Source organism: Merops nubicus, unplaced genomic scaffold, assembly GCF_000691845.1.
Source record: "Merops nubicus isolate BGI_N331 unplaced genomic scaffold, ASM69184v1 scaffold5230, whole genome shotgun sequence".
NCBI lineage: Eukaryota > Metazoa > Chordata > Aves > Coraciiformes > Meropidae > Merops > Merops nubicus.
Window position 1 is genome coordinate 65957 of NW_008580764.1, and position 13696 is coordinate 79652.

At 35.4% G+C, this 13696-nt stretch overlaps 1 protein-coding gene across 1 annotated transcript in view; it reads right to left on the reverse strand.

The window, feature by feature from the left end:
- The window catches only part of LOC103770602 (gamma-sarcoglycan), a 64538-nt gene extending 51480 nt beyond the window's left edge, over positions 1-13058 (reverse strand). Inside the window, exon 1 of the mRNA XM_008937907.1 lies at positions 12965-13058. The gene's annotated coding sequence lies outside the window, so the exon portion shown is untranslated. The remainder of the gene's footprint in view (positions 1-12964) is intronic.
- Positions 13059-13696: the final 638 nt, after the last annotated feature.

Below are 13696 nucleotides of genomic sequence, written 5' to 3' on the forward strand. Positions count from 1 at the left end.
AGCTAGCTTTCTCCTCAATCCTTCCAATGAAAGAGAATGAGTTTATATATCTTGCACGTTAACACCTTGCTACTTAGTTGATGTCAGAGGCAGAGCTTTGGCTTTTATGACTACAGGACCCTCTTCAAAGATTGAGAAATACTGAGAAGAGACGGGATCCATCTGATTAAATTAGGCAAGAGATTCTTTGCTAACTTAGTGAGGAGAGCTTTAAACAAGGTACATCAGGAGAGGGTTGCTATAGCCATGAGGTGAATGAATGAGGGGCAGCAAAGAAGCATTCAGGAGACAGCATGATGGAGAAGGCTCTGTCCCTTTCCTTATAAAAGCAGCATGACTTGGACCCTTCTCCAGTGTTTGCACACAAACATACACAGCGTTGGGAATCAAACAAGTGATTAGAAGCTCATGCAGAGATGCAGAGCAGTGATCTCACTGAAACTGCAGAAATATATTGGGCAGCCTCCATGACTGGAATGCTGCAACGGATGAATATGAGCACTCAGGAAAGAGAGGCTGGGAAGGCAGAGGAAGAGGATTGCACTGTGTGCAAAGGGCTGAGTCAAGTGCATACAGCTTTGCTTTGAAACAGAAAAGAAGACTTCCAGGACGTTATGAGAAGAGATCAAAGGCCAAATCAAAGGCCAAGTGATGTTCTGCTGAGTCTGCTACAGACTCTCAGATCAAGTACAGCAGGTGGATGGACTAGAGGATTTCAAGAGGCCTCTTCCAATCTAAATTAATCTAGGATTCTGCAGTCTTTAGAGCTGGCCTTTTATCACCATTAGTAGTTCACTTATTCCTGAGTTTTCAGACGTCTTTGGTGAATATCTTCTAATTTTGAATAATACTATATATTTATCTACATGCCCCCTGTAGATAAGCTTTTTCTACAATCCTTTCAATTCTGAAGTAGATAGTTTGATGAATACTCATAAAGTAGCATTGTACCACAAAAAGTGCCCAAGTTTCTTCGACAATTAACAGAAACACAAATAATTAATTATGCATACTTTTTATACCCTTCACTTCTCTGACTGCTGGAGGCTGGTCACCATTTACCATACAACTACCTGCCACGTTTTGTGGTTCTCATGTTTGAAGAGATTTATCGTCACTTACACTATGTTCACTGTTCCTTAAACATTTTTGTCCAGCTGTATTGGTTTTAGATTTAACCTGACTGTTAAGAGTTCACAATATTTTCTATTTTGTTCATTTGCACACAACTTCAGATTTGGGAAATACAACTTCTTGCTTGTAATTATTTCCCTTCATCTGGTGATTTGCCATGCTGAGTTACTTTTGCCCTCTCTCAAATTTTTTTTGATAAAGAACCTATATTCAATCTGTCCTTCCAATATAATGCTCTTAAATATTTTCTAGGATGCTTTCAGCTTATGAATAGCATACACGGAGTACATTTTACATGTTTGACATACATAAAGAAATATCTTGTTTTGTGTTTGAAAGAGGGCAATTGAAGTTAAATTTTAGATTAGGTTTTGCCAATATAAAATATTGATAATTTCTCATTGGAATAATGTCTTTACATGACAAATAGGTAATCTGTACTATGTGTAATTTTACAAACAGGATGACTAGGGGGATGGGGCAAAGCTGGCAGTGGGTAGATTCAGGCTGGACGCGAGAAAGAAGTTCTTCACCATGAGAGTGGTGAGACCCTGGAATGGGTTGCCCAGGGAGGTGGTTGAGGCCCCATCCCTGGGGGTCTTTAAGGCCAGGCTGGATGAGGCTCTGGGCAGCCTCTAGTGATCTACTGTGAGGTGTCCCTGCTCATGGCAGAGGGGTTGGAACTGGGTGATCCTTGTGGTCCCTTCCAACCCTGACAGATTCTGAATCTGTTTTAGCAGAGGACTTTAGAGCCCTAATGGCTCAATGGTTGGACTTGATGATCTTGAAGGTCCCTTCCAACCTGAGGGATTCTATGATTCTATGATATGATTCTATGACTGTAATTTTAAGTGTTTCAAAGCAGTTGACCTGTTTCTAATACCCAGTATCGCACCAAGTGTTTCTAATAGTTAACCCTTACCTTCTCTAGGTAAACATAGTAAAGTCATACTAATGTGAATTAAAATAATATTCAATCATAAAAAGAAAAATAAAAACAATGTCATGATTTTACGAGATAGGAAATCTGGTTTAATAGTTCAAAGACTAATCTTAACATATGTCTTTTGCATTACAAGGGACACAGTTTTTAACTTTTTTCAGGAGTATTTATTTAGTATACTGCTTATTTGGAAAGAAAATCTAAGAATTTCCCTTAAGTCATCACATTCAAACTTTTATTATATCAGGTCAGCACTAATACTTCTAACCTGTGTGATTACTGTGGCTACTTCAGAGTGGTTTGTGTGTCTCTGGGCACTATGGACATTAAGAGAAGAAGTTTATTTGACTAACTAAATGAATACATCCCATGCTGTTCGTATTTCCATTTAAATTGCTGCTCTCAATTATGTTGGCTTTTTTTATTTACTCTATTGCTTGGATGTTCTGTTACTTTCAATTCTTCCTTTGTCATCAACGTACAGTATCTTAAGAAACATCACAAAGCTTTATTTTAATGCATAATAAAGTTAAGCTTTGCAGACAGGATCTGGTAGTTTGTCACTTTGAGTGAAGATTAGGTTTCTGTGTGCAAAATTTCATTTCTTAAGGACCACTAAATAGAAATAAGAATTGTTTTTGTGGCCTTCAAGTTTCCGTCACTGGAGACAGAACCAGGTATCTCAAAGCACTGGTAGGCATAAACTCTTCAAAAACTTAATTTATAAATTTATTTATATCATTAGACAAAGTGTGGCTGATGTGCCAGAATGGCCAAACTAACTCAGGGGGACGGGTAAGGAAATAATCTTTATTGGGGGTTTTCAAACATACTGAAAGGCTTGAAGTTCTCCATAAATGTGAAGAAAATGAAAGCAATCCCTCCACTGGAAATAAATAATGAAAGAAAGAATTGCTGCTATCATAATCTTGTATGGATGTCTACCAGAAATAAAATACTAAAAATCCTTTATTTTTTTTAAATTTTATTTTCTAAGTGTATTATAGTAGATTCTTTCTATCATACAACAATGGTTATCAGCAAGGGCAAAATGTATCTCATAGAAATACTGTTCCTAATGCCAGTCCTCCTTGGAGAGACCTTTTAGCAAAAATCCTTTAACATTATCCTCAGTGTTATTCTCAGGAAAAGTATTTCATGTCCTGAGCACTCAAAGAGGTACTCTCTGCGAGAGCAAAAAGAAGTAGCTCTGTGTAAGTGCATAAAGACATAGGCACTGGCACAAACTTTCCTCTTTTCTCTGTTCTTGCTGCTGCTTTTATGAAAGTGATACTTCCAGGTAGCATGTTGGTACCTCTTTAGAGGCATACTTCCAGTTCATACAGTAGACTTCAGCACAATTACAAAACAGATGACTCCTTTGTGCGGTGCTTTCCTATGTTGGTTGAGTACCTTGAAAAGCTGTTTATTTAGCCTTGCTAAATAATTTCACATAGGAAATGGAGTTATACTGCTATTCTATGAAGCTTTTTGAAAATATTGAAGTCAAAACACACCAAAGAAACAAGGAATGGAACTAGATTCAGAGCCTGGAGATGAAAAATAATCCTCCTGCCTTCCCTCCTTAATTCAAGTGACTCACCACAGATATGTTTTAAAAAATATGAAAGAAGAATAATTTGATCTTACATCTAGAAAGTTACAACTGTACTTTTTTTGAAAAGTGACATGAAACTAAACTAAAAATTAAAAATTAACTTTCCTTCTGTTGTGCTTCTGTTGCACTGCGTTCCTGGTCATAATTGTTTTATTACTCATTTTTACTTACACAGGGGAAAGCCAGATTAATTTAAATGTGTATTAGACGCATAAGGAAATCATCAAAAGACACGTACTACAGATGCCTTTTTTGGTGATGTTGACTTCAACTGTTTAGCCAGCAACCGACTCTAAGTTTCTTCAGCAACCATGACAAAGCAATAAAGTAAAGCAAGAAACATAGAAGATGAAGAACATGGCAGAAGTTATAAATACTGTTTTCGATCAGTATGCTACTTCTTGGATTAAAACCAACAGGAAGAACATAGCTTATCTTTCCGTTAGCTGGAAAAACAGATGAAGCACAAACAAACCCCTGAAGTACACATGGTGTATGTCTTCCAAAATAAACTAAGAGCAAAATCTTTCAGTTGACAAAATATACACACTCCTTGTATCTCAAAGTAGAATTTTCCATAGAAAGTATTTAATCTGAAACGGAAGTAAGCAGTGATTATTAAAAGTCTGACCTTGAAGTTGAATTGAAGTCTGAATTGAAGTTGATTTACTGATCTAAATAAAGTACTGTAATCTGAAAAGTAAGACCTACTTCTTGGCACATTTCTTCATTTTAAGGATCCTAATTTGCGTAACTGGAAAACAATTCCTATTTGGATCAAATAACAAGCATATTACCTGCTGCAGAAAGTTTGTCTGTAGATTCTAAAGTTATTCTTTGGACATACACAAAAGACATTCATAGAGCACAAGTATAACCTCCTTTTTTAACTCAGATTAGACATTTTTTGTAAATGAAATATAGACAATAGTGCCTGACATGTCAATCAGTTTCTGTAGTCAGAGAACCAATCCAGAATATAAAAAAAAAGAGGAGTATTGTAAGAGGAAACTCTTATAAAAAGTATCAGAACACTATTTGCCACCCATGCATCCACTGTATTATTATTTGCAGTTTTGATAATAGTGAGCAACAGACTAGATCTGGAGCTTTGAAATTTTTAACTATAGTTTGTGAAAACAGAACTAAAGGCATTAAGACTAATTTGTTAAACTTTTCCTTGTAAGTCCAAAGAAAACTGCAGTTCATGCTGATCTACTCGTTCTGATATGCAGTTAAGAAAAATTCTCAGTGGCTTTGTGTATGCTCAGATTGCTTACTCCCTGTATGATAGGCTGGATCAGGCCCCTATTTCAACTTCCCTGTGTATGGATTACTAATGCTGAAACCTGCTTCACAGTCTAGCAAAGCCTTGGTAAAGCAAGTTCACAAGCAAGCAAGTGCTCAACAGCATAAATAAGAGGTCCCATATATATTTAAAAATATCCTCATCTTATTTATTTAGCAGATATGCTCCAACGTGAGCCAGAGGCAGGTATCAAAGCATTTTTATTTTGATTAAAGTTCTCTGATAACTGTCCCTGGAATAAATGAACATTTCACAATTCCCAGAACAGTGGTGCTGACTTCTCCTGTAAGCATTTCTCCACAAAGAGAAAGAGCTGCAAATTAGTCTTTCCGAAATTCATATACTGGTAAGTGTGCAAGTTTCTAATGGTAAAATAAAGATAAATTATGCCAGAGATTAGTTTCTGCAGTTTCACCTAGTTTAGGTCCGCAGGTGGTTTGGACTGTTCTCTACCGTCTGGGCAACTAAACTGCCTGGGACAGATTTTGATTCCTTGATTGGCAGTTTAAGAACAACCTTACTGATATTTCTGGAAAGCAATCATGCGTCAGAAAGTCTTCAGCTCAATATAAGGACAACTGAGAGATTTTTGTTAGCCTCAAATGTGCAAAAGTAACAAGTGTACTTATACCTTACTATATCTACTTTACCATAGTATATCTATACTATACTATATATCTATAGTTTACTAAATCTATTACTTCAGCTTAAAAGCAAAAGCTGGATAAAATTCAGCTGAAATTTAAAATCATCTACTACAATGCTGAAGTCTATTTCAGGGAGGGAAAATTGTCTTGTATATGTTTTTATGTGGATTAACGTAGTATGAAATCAGACATGCAAAACAGAAAAAGTCTCCACATTATAACTTAAGTACAGTAAATTTAATACCATGGGCAGACACTTGGGCAAAAGGATAAGTAGTGGGTACTCTCAGAAAACTGACATGAGAGATGTAAGTGAAGACTGTAAAATAAGGGGAGGAAATGCCCAGGGAATGCTGAAGAGTCACAAAGAGAAGGCAAAGGTAGCAAAAGATGGAGTCTTCTGATAAAGCAAAGCAAGGGAGAATAATTTTGCTTTCTGATGCCTTTGTTTTCATTATTCTACATTCTAGTCATTCACATACTTCACTTACTAAACAACCCTACATCAAAGCTTATTTGTAGATAACTTTTTGAATGCTAGTTTTGAATTTTTTTCCTGAGTTAAAGCGATGTGTTACTAGGCACATGAGGATTTCTGATACAGGAAGACAGTCATTTCAATGTCCTAAATTTAAATATCATTTTAGGTGCTTTCAAAATGACTAAAGGGTTATGGCTTTGTCTTCCATAAACATGACTAAAACCATTTAAAACAAACCACCAAGTGTGAACAGCAACACCACCAGTTCAATGCATGCTTTACTAAAAGAAAAAATAATAAAATATATGAATCTAAATGTAAAAAAGCAAATATTCACAGATTGTGTAAATCCTAAGAGGATTTCAATGAACTATACAGTTCAAAAAGAATGTAGGGTACTCAGATAAAAAAAATTATACATTTATCAAATATAGCTTACAAACTGTTTCTTCTCTGTTACAACAACATATTAATAGTCTTAAACAACTGCTTGAAAGCAGTATCTTCACACATACATTGAACATAATTATTAAATGACTCATGAAACCATGCAGAATGAAATACACTCAAAATACAGTTCTATGTTTAAGCAGAGTAACAGTTTTCAGAAGCCTTCTTCAGTACTTTCATTAAATGGATAACACCTACCACAACACAACAAAAATAAAAGTAGAATGTTACAGGGAAGAAAGTTTTTATAGGTAAAATATTTTATTACACCAAACAGTAGGGACTGAAAAAATAGACAAGTATTTTTTCTGTGTAGGCCCTTCATCAGGTCTATTTGAGCATTTGAGACTAGAGAAATAGCCTGAAATGTAGCATGGCCAGCATAAGGACTACCACCTTCTATCATGCCCATCTTATAGAAGGTTTGGCTCCATCTCCATAAAACTGTACTACTTCCCATCCACACTAGATAAAACTTGGCTCTGTGTGCCCTCTGGGTAAACTTTCACATCCTTAGCCTTCAAGAATGGCTTTTTGTAGGCCCAGAATATACGCTAGAAACCTTGGGGTGTAATATGAAGGTACAAAGGTTATCAGGATACTATCACAGGAACGTGGAGGGAACCAAACCTTATGCAGCCTTGTCTGCCTCATCCATGCTGACTTTCACGAGTGTTCACCATGCTCTACCTGTCTTGTTTGGCACTCAGGCCAAACCTCAAACAACCTCTTCCTCTTCCACATGCTAAAACCTATCTTATAATTTTCTTATCATTAGTATGAAATCAAACAACCTCTTCCTCTTCCACATGCTAAAACCTATCTTATAATTTTCTTATCATTACTATGAAAACTTTCACTCAGGCAAACAGTAACTGCAACCTTTTCTGCCAGTCTCCCAAATACCTTCCTGTGCTTTTCAGCTCATGGAGAATGCTGATACTAAAGGAATGCTTACTGTTTATTTTCTGGCTTCCACCTCTGAATGTGTCCATTTCTTTCCTTGCATTTCCAAGCAAAATTCAAGTTCAATATTACAGTCAATTCTTGTTGATTTATAGGAACTTTATGAGGGTTTCAACAGGGACTTGAGAATACTTGATAGCTACCAATCTCCCATGACGTATCTTACTTGGTAAATTGTGATGGCCTCATACTGAAAGTAGACATAAAAATCTGAAACATTGCAGATTGAATCAACTAAAAGGACAACCAAGGGAGTAATCAAGACCAATAGTATATTCAGGAAAATCTTTCTGAAAAAAATCTGAGAATCTCAGAAAAAAATCAGGCTGCAAGACTTCTGCAGATCATCTACACCAGTTCAGAGCCGGACTGGACGAGACCTTTGGATGCAGCTTGGCATCTACAGCCTTGGTGATGCAGCCTGGTCTGCACTTTGGGTCCATTGCCATAGCTGCACTCTGCTGACTCAGCTTCATTCCAGAGTTTTTAAGAATCACTTACATTTTGTTCTGCTTGAAGCAGTCCGGAGTTACTAGAACGTGGGGTTTATTTACTTATTAGTGCCTCTCACTGCAAACTCCTTTTCCTCAAAAATGAGAAAATTGGGCGCAGTGGAACATTGCAGACATGTCTCCCTCCATCAGCAGCCATCACTGGCAGAGGCTGTATGCTTGTCATAGCCAGAGCTAACAGATTTGAAATCCAAAGTAGGACCTCTGCGAAGCTTTAACTTGAAAGAGAAGCTGACCTATGTCACACAGGCAGCCTTTTCTGAAAACCACTAGTATCCAGAACTAATAAGGCAATAATGCAAAATGTCTGTCTAAGATATAGCATCGGTCACTCACACTACTGGAAAAAGCTAAGGTGAAGAAGAGGTACTAAGACTTTCTTTTGTTCCTCAGAGCACTGGCCACACAGCAAATAAACAAGGAGGAACTAAAGAATTTAAACAGGCATAACTACAGATGATTCCACCCCTACATCCCATTACTGAATATACACATATACCTAATTCTTACAGACAAACTTTAGGATATACATATGGAGACACAAATAAACAAATATATTATACGTCTTAATGAAAAACATGTTGTATGGCTAATACCAGCAATATCCAACATTTGGCACACACCACACTCCATTTTTAAAAGCATTGATGTACTTTGGTTTATATTCCTCTTCACATTCTTATACAGAAGTAGTACTTCATCCACCACAGAAAAATAACCAACCACAGCACGAAATGCAGCAGCTCTTTAACAGCTTTTGGCAGATACAGAGAAAGGTTTAGTGAGAAGACAGGCCCAGGTAGTCAAAGTCACAGATGAATTAAATAGTGAGAATATTCTTACCCAAGCTGAAAATTTGACCAGGATATTGAATTAACCTGTTATCCTAACTGGCATGATGTTTCTAGCCTGGTTTAATAAATTCAAAAGCAAACACACTTTATGTCACTAAATCATCTGTCTCACATTCATTTCCCTCCTACAATAGCTTTTGAGTTTCTTACCCAATTTCAGCTAAATTCAACAGATAAGTCTCAGAAACACTGCACTCCTATAAGCTTTCTGAAAATGAGACAGAAAAGAGAAGAAGAAACCCTGTTTATGTCTCCACTGAGACTGCAACGGACAAGAAAATCTTATTAGACATCAGAAAACCTGTATGACAAAAATACCTTGTAAATGTCTCTGTTACAAAAAACCTTCAGTCCAGCCACTGCTCATTAAACACCTATGACAATCAACTTTGAGAAATAAGTCCACAGGAAATCCAGCTTAATTCCAAGTCATGAAAATAATTAAAAACTGTTAAGAAGTCAAGACCTGGGATTTTTATCTCATGTAAAAGGCATTACTTTTCACAGGAAGGAATAAATCTCATAAGGCTATTCAAGCAAGAAGATCTCTGTACACTCAACTTTTCTGTGCCTTTTGACAGAAGCTAGGGTTTGTATGAAATACTATATCCATTTGTTTGAACTGTACCTCCAAAATTCTTTTCCATTAAGCTTAAAACATACATTGTTGCATGAGTATTCTCAACATTTAATACAGTCACACATATCTTTATAATTACAAATCTATTACAGTAAGGATTAATACTATGTCTTCGTATTTTTTACTAAAGCCTTATGATAATGAATAAAAGCTAAAATACAACCTCCTTTTAACTGCTGAGTTTTCAACTAGGAAAAAGTTGCATGTTATTAGCAAAGGTGCAAAGGCTTAGAAAAGTTACTTTAAATGGTTATTTCTAACGCTGGTCTTAATTTAGATCCTTTTATTTTTAATTTAACTCCATACAGTGCTTCTTACCCTTTGGTGGTATTCTAGGACTGTTTATTCTTCATTACAGAATGGAAAGGAGGTCTGTGTCTAATATGTGAATAACACATTTGTTTAGAAGATAAATGGACATTCATCTCAGCCAAAGTTGTGTTGGCAGTGACTATGCATCACAACCCAAAATTCCAATATCTTAACTGACTGCAAACTTTCAGAACTCTAACACACATACCATCAGCCATATTTACTTAGGGCTCCTCCACAGACAGTGGGGAGAGGCAGACACTTCTAGGACGTGATACTCCTCAAGTAGGAGGAGATTTAAGATAAATATGGAAGAGCCATCCATTTCTCTATAAAAGTAGCCTAGCTGACTGCTATTCATGCAATCAAATCATATTCTTACACCTTGGCAATATCCTGTTTTAGGAACGTATGTGCTCATTCTGATGCATGATTAAATATGCAGTGTGAGCACCTGTTCGTGGAGAGACACCGACTATCATGCAATAAATCATCTGACAATGAGTCAGTAACTCACTAATACCTAGTTAGTAATTTTATTTCAGTCAGTGAAATTATCCAAGAGAAAATGTATTTGAATTCAAGGAGATTACAAACTTGTAAAAAGAGTTCTGTATACACATAGTTGGACAGTCCATATTAGTTAAGTACGCTTCACAGAAGTCAGAACTGAATTTGCAACAGTTCCTCAGATAGCAGGTTATTATCACACTGCCAAGCCAAAAAGAAGTCTTCAGCAGAAGCATGGATCCATTCCTGATTCAATTGAACTTTCAGTATGTAATAGACAAAATTGGAAAAATTTAGAGCTATAAACATCAGAGGTTTACTACCTCAAATCAAATATTTATATAAGTACAATAATATGATATTGTAAAAGATTTTTAAAGTACTAAAATTTAGTTTCTTATTATTACACAAGTGCAACTTAATACTGCATCTAATTGTAAAAACAAGCATAATTAAACTGTCAGAATCTAAATTAATAATTGTATATGAAAATGAACACTTTAATGTCCTAAAATAAATCACATAAGCATTAACATGATCCTTAAATGAAGACAGAATCAGCCTAAAATGTTGTACAGAAAATCAGGTGGGGAGAAGCTCAATACATAAGCAAAGAACAAACAAAACCCAGCTCAATTATTAATATCCTAATATTTTAATATAGATATAAAAAGAAATTTTAAAAATTGTTACCTGCCTTAGAGATCTGAAACAATGAGGACTTCTGAACAAACTACAATCAGTCTCTTCCCAAGAGAGAATTGTCTAACTTCTCCACTACTTTCAAATCTGGAGTGGAAGATATTTTAGGCCTGGCCAAATACCACTGGAAGAAAATTTGTTCACATGTTTGGCTGTGTTTTGCATTCCATCCTGTTGCTTTGGCATACAGACGTAGCTAATTATATTCTGTGACATAAGCAGCTAATTCTGCTGCTGAAATGGTTGTGTACTGACTCCAGAAACAAACTGCCCCACTCGGGGGCCATGCGCACTCTAAAATGGCCCAGCCTGTCACACAATGACAATTGCTTTGTTAAAAATCTGAAAATATGCAGCACTTCATAGAAACTGCACATAAAAACTGTTAACATAGTTAGCTGCTAACAGCACACAATGCAAAGTGAGAAACAAAAAAGACTTCTACTTTCTTTTCTGAATCCATATGTAACATCCAATTGAATTTTAACAGTAGTTTTTCTGAAAACTTTTATTTTTAATATTAAAGTTATTCTAATTATAATTTATATTGGCCAGCGTAAAGTCTCTTTAAAAAGAGGGAATACACCTATTGTAATATACCTAAAATAGCACATACGAATTTTATACAATAACTACGCTAACATTTACCAACCTTCCAAAAAAGTTAAGCCCTTCTTGGTATTTAAGAAAGATGCACATGAAGAGCAAGAGCTATACAAAAAAAAAGTTGCATCTATTACATACTTTAATATGATATTTTAGAAATTACGAGCCATCTTTTTTCAGTGTCATATAAGCTTTGAGTTCTCAAACACAGAAGAAGGATTCCAGGCTGGCACTGCTCACATCAGACTGACTACACAAACACTAACACAGGGAATTTCTGTTCTACCTATGATATCTAGAATCTAGAATCTGTGCTAGTAACTGGGTGCAATTTAAAAAGCATTAAAACACACATTTGTAATATTTACAGAATAAAAGTTTTGTGCTGTATGAAGCATTGCAATCATCATCCCTACATCTGGACAATTTAATTTCTCAAAGCACAATATTTCCTTTTTTTTTCCAGTCATGCACTTACACTGTTTTCATGCCTTAGAAGATGAAGCTCCTATCAGACAGTTAACAGCTGCAGATCATAAATATAGGACTGACACAAATTCAATGATCATAGGCTTACAGGCACTTTTTTCCCTTTATGAGTTCTGTGGTCATTAATCCTTTATCAGACTCTGTTTACATATACAAATGGACAAGTTCTTTCCTATATAAAGGAATTAATTCACTGGTCTCTGACAAAAATGACAAATCTTTTCCATAATAAAATATTTATCAATATCCTTAAAACCACTTTTATACTTAATCTCATGGACTTATGAAAGATAAACTGGGATGAAAGCATTTGTATATTGTATTAACACCACGGTTTTGCTATAATTGAAACTCACTAGAAGAATTAGAAGGAAAAACCTGTAAGTGTCAGATAATTTTGAAGGGTTCTTTATTCATTTATTAGGTGAATATGTATTCATACCCAGGGATTTCCTGCAAAATCTTTTGTCCATTCTTAGAGAAAAGCAGAGAATCATAAAAAACAGGTAGAAGATCTCCAAAAAGCAACATTTAACTGGATTTTAATATGTTTCCTTTTGGCATATTTGTAATTATTTTATTTCTCAATTTATAAAAATAAATCGAATAACATAGTGCTCTGCTATAGAAAGACATGAGTTTATAGGTCTCTTTACAGACAGAACTTTTATATTATTTTCCATGTATGGTTACTCTCCTTGGTCTAGACTCATGGTGTCTTTTGTCTGCTCTTCTACTTATCTAATATATACAAAGTAGAAATTCTAAAAATGAAAAGAACAAATAAATACCTCAGTTAGTATCTTCTGAAGTTCTCATGAAGTAGGACTGAAGCAAGAACAACTGTCAGAGACTTCTGTTTCATCTGAAGGCAGCTGTCTTCCTATGTGAATGCAAAGAATGGAAAGAGAAACAAAATTTTTTCATGAGTATTGGGAAAGAACAAGATATATTCCGTACATTTTTTATATGAAACAAGAACTGCTAGAAACTTTTTGTTCTTTAGTGTTTCCTTCCATTTAGAGTTGGCTATGTTTGATGTGCTTTTAAAATTTGTAAAGGATAGGACAACAGGCAATTTATTGATAGACTGGGACCTTGAGATCTCTTCCTAAGAATAGGGCTATGGTGAATATCTAAAAAGGGATGTCACCCTCTAAACCTGAGCAAAACAGTGAGCCAGAGGAGGATCTTTCACATATAAATAGAAAGAAACCTTTGAAAGTTACTGTTGTGCCTCTTAAAGCTATAAAAATGTAACGGTTTTAAATACTTCAACAAGTTACTTAAGGCAGAAAATACTTCAATAGGAACTTTTTGGAATGTAAACACAGGACCCCCAAATACATAAGGTTTTAAGTGAGATCTGTCTAGACCATTTCATTACATGATATCTCTAAGGATGTTCAAAAAAAGCTTTAAAACTCAGAATATTTACGTATTAGATTATGAACAATAAGAAGCTAAACCAGAAACATATGAAAATGACTATGCAAGACAAGATAAAGATAAAAATAAAAGGA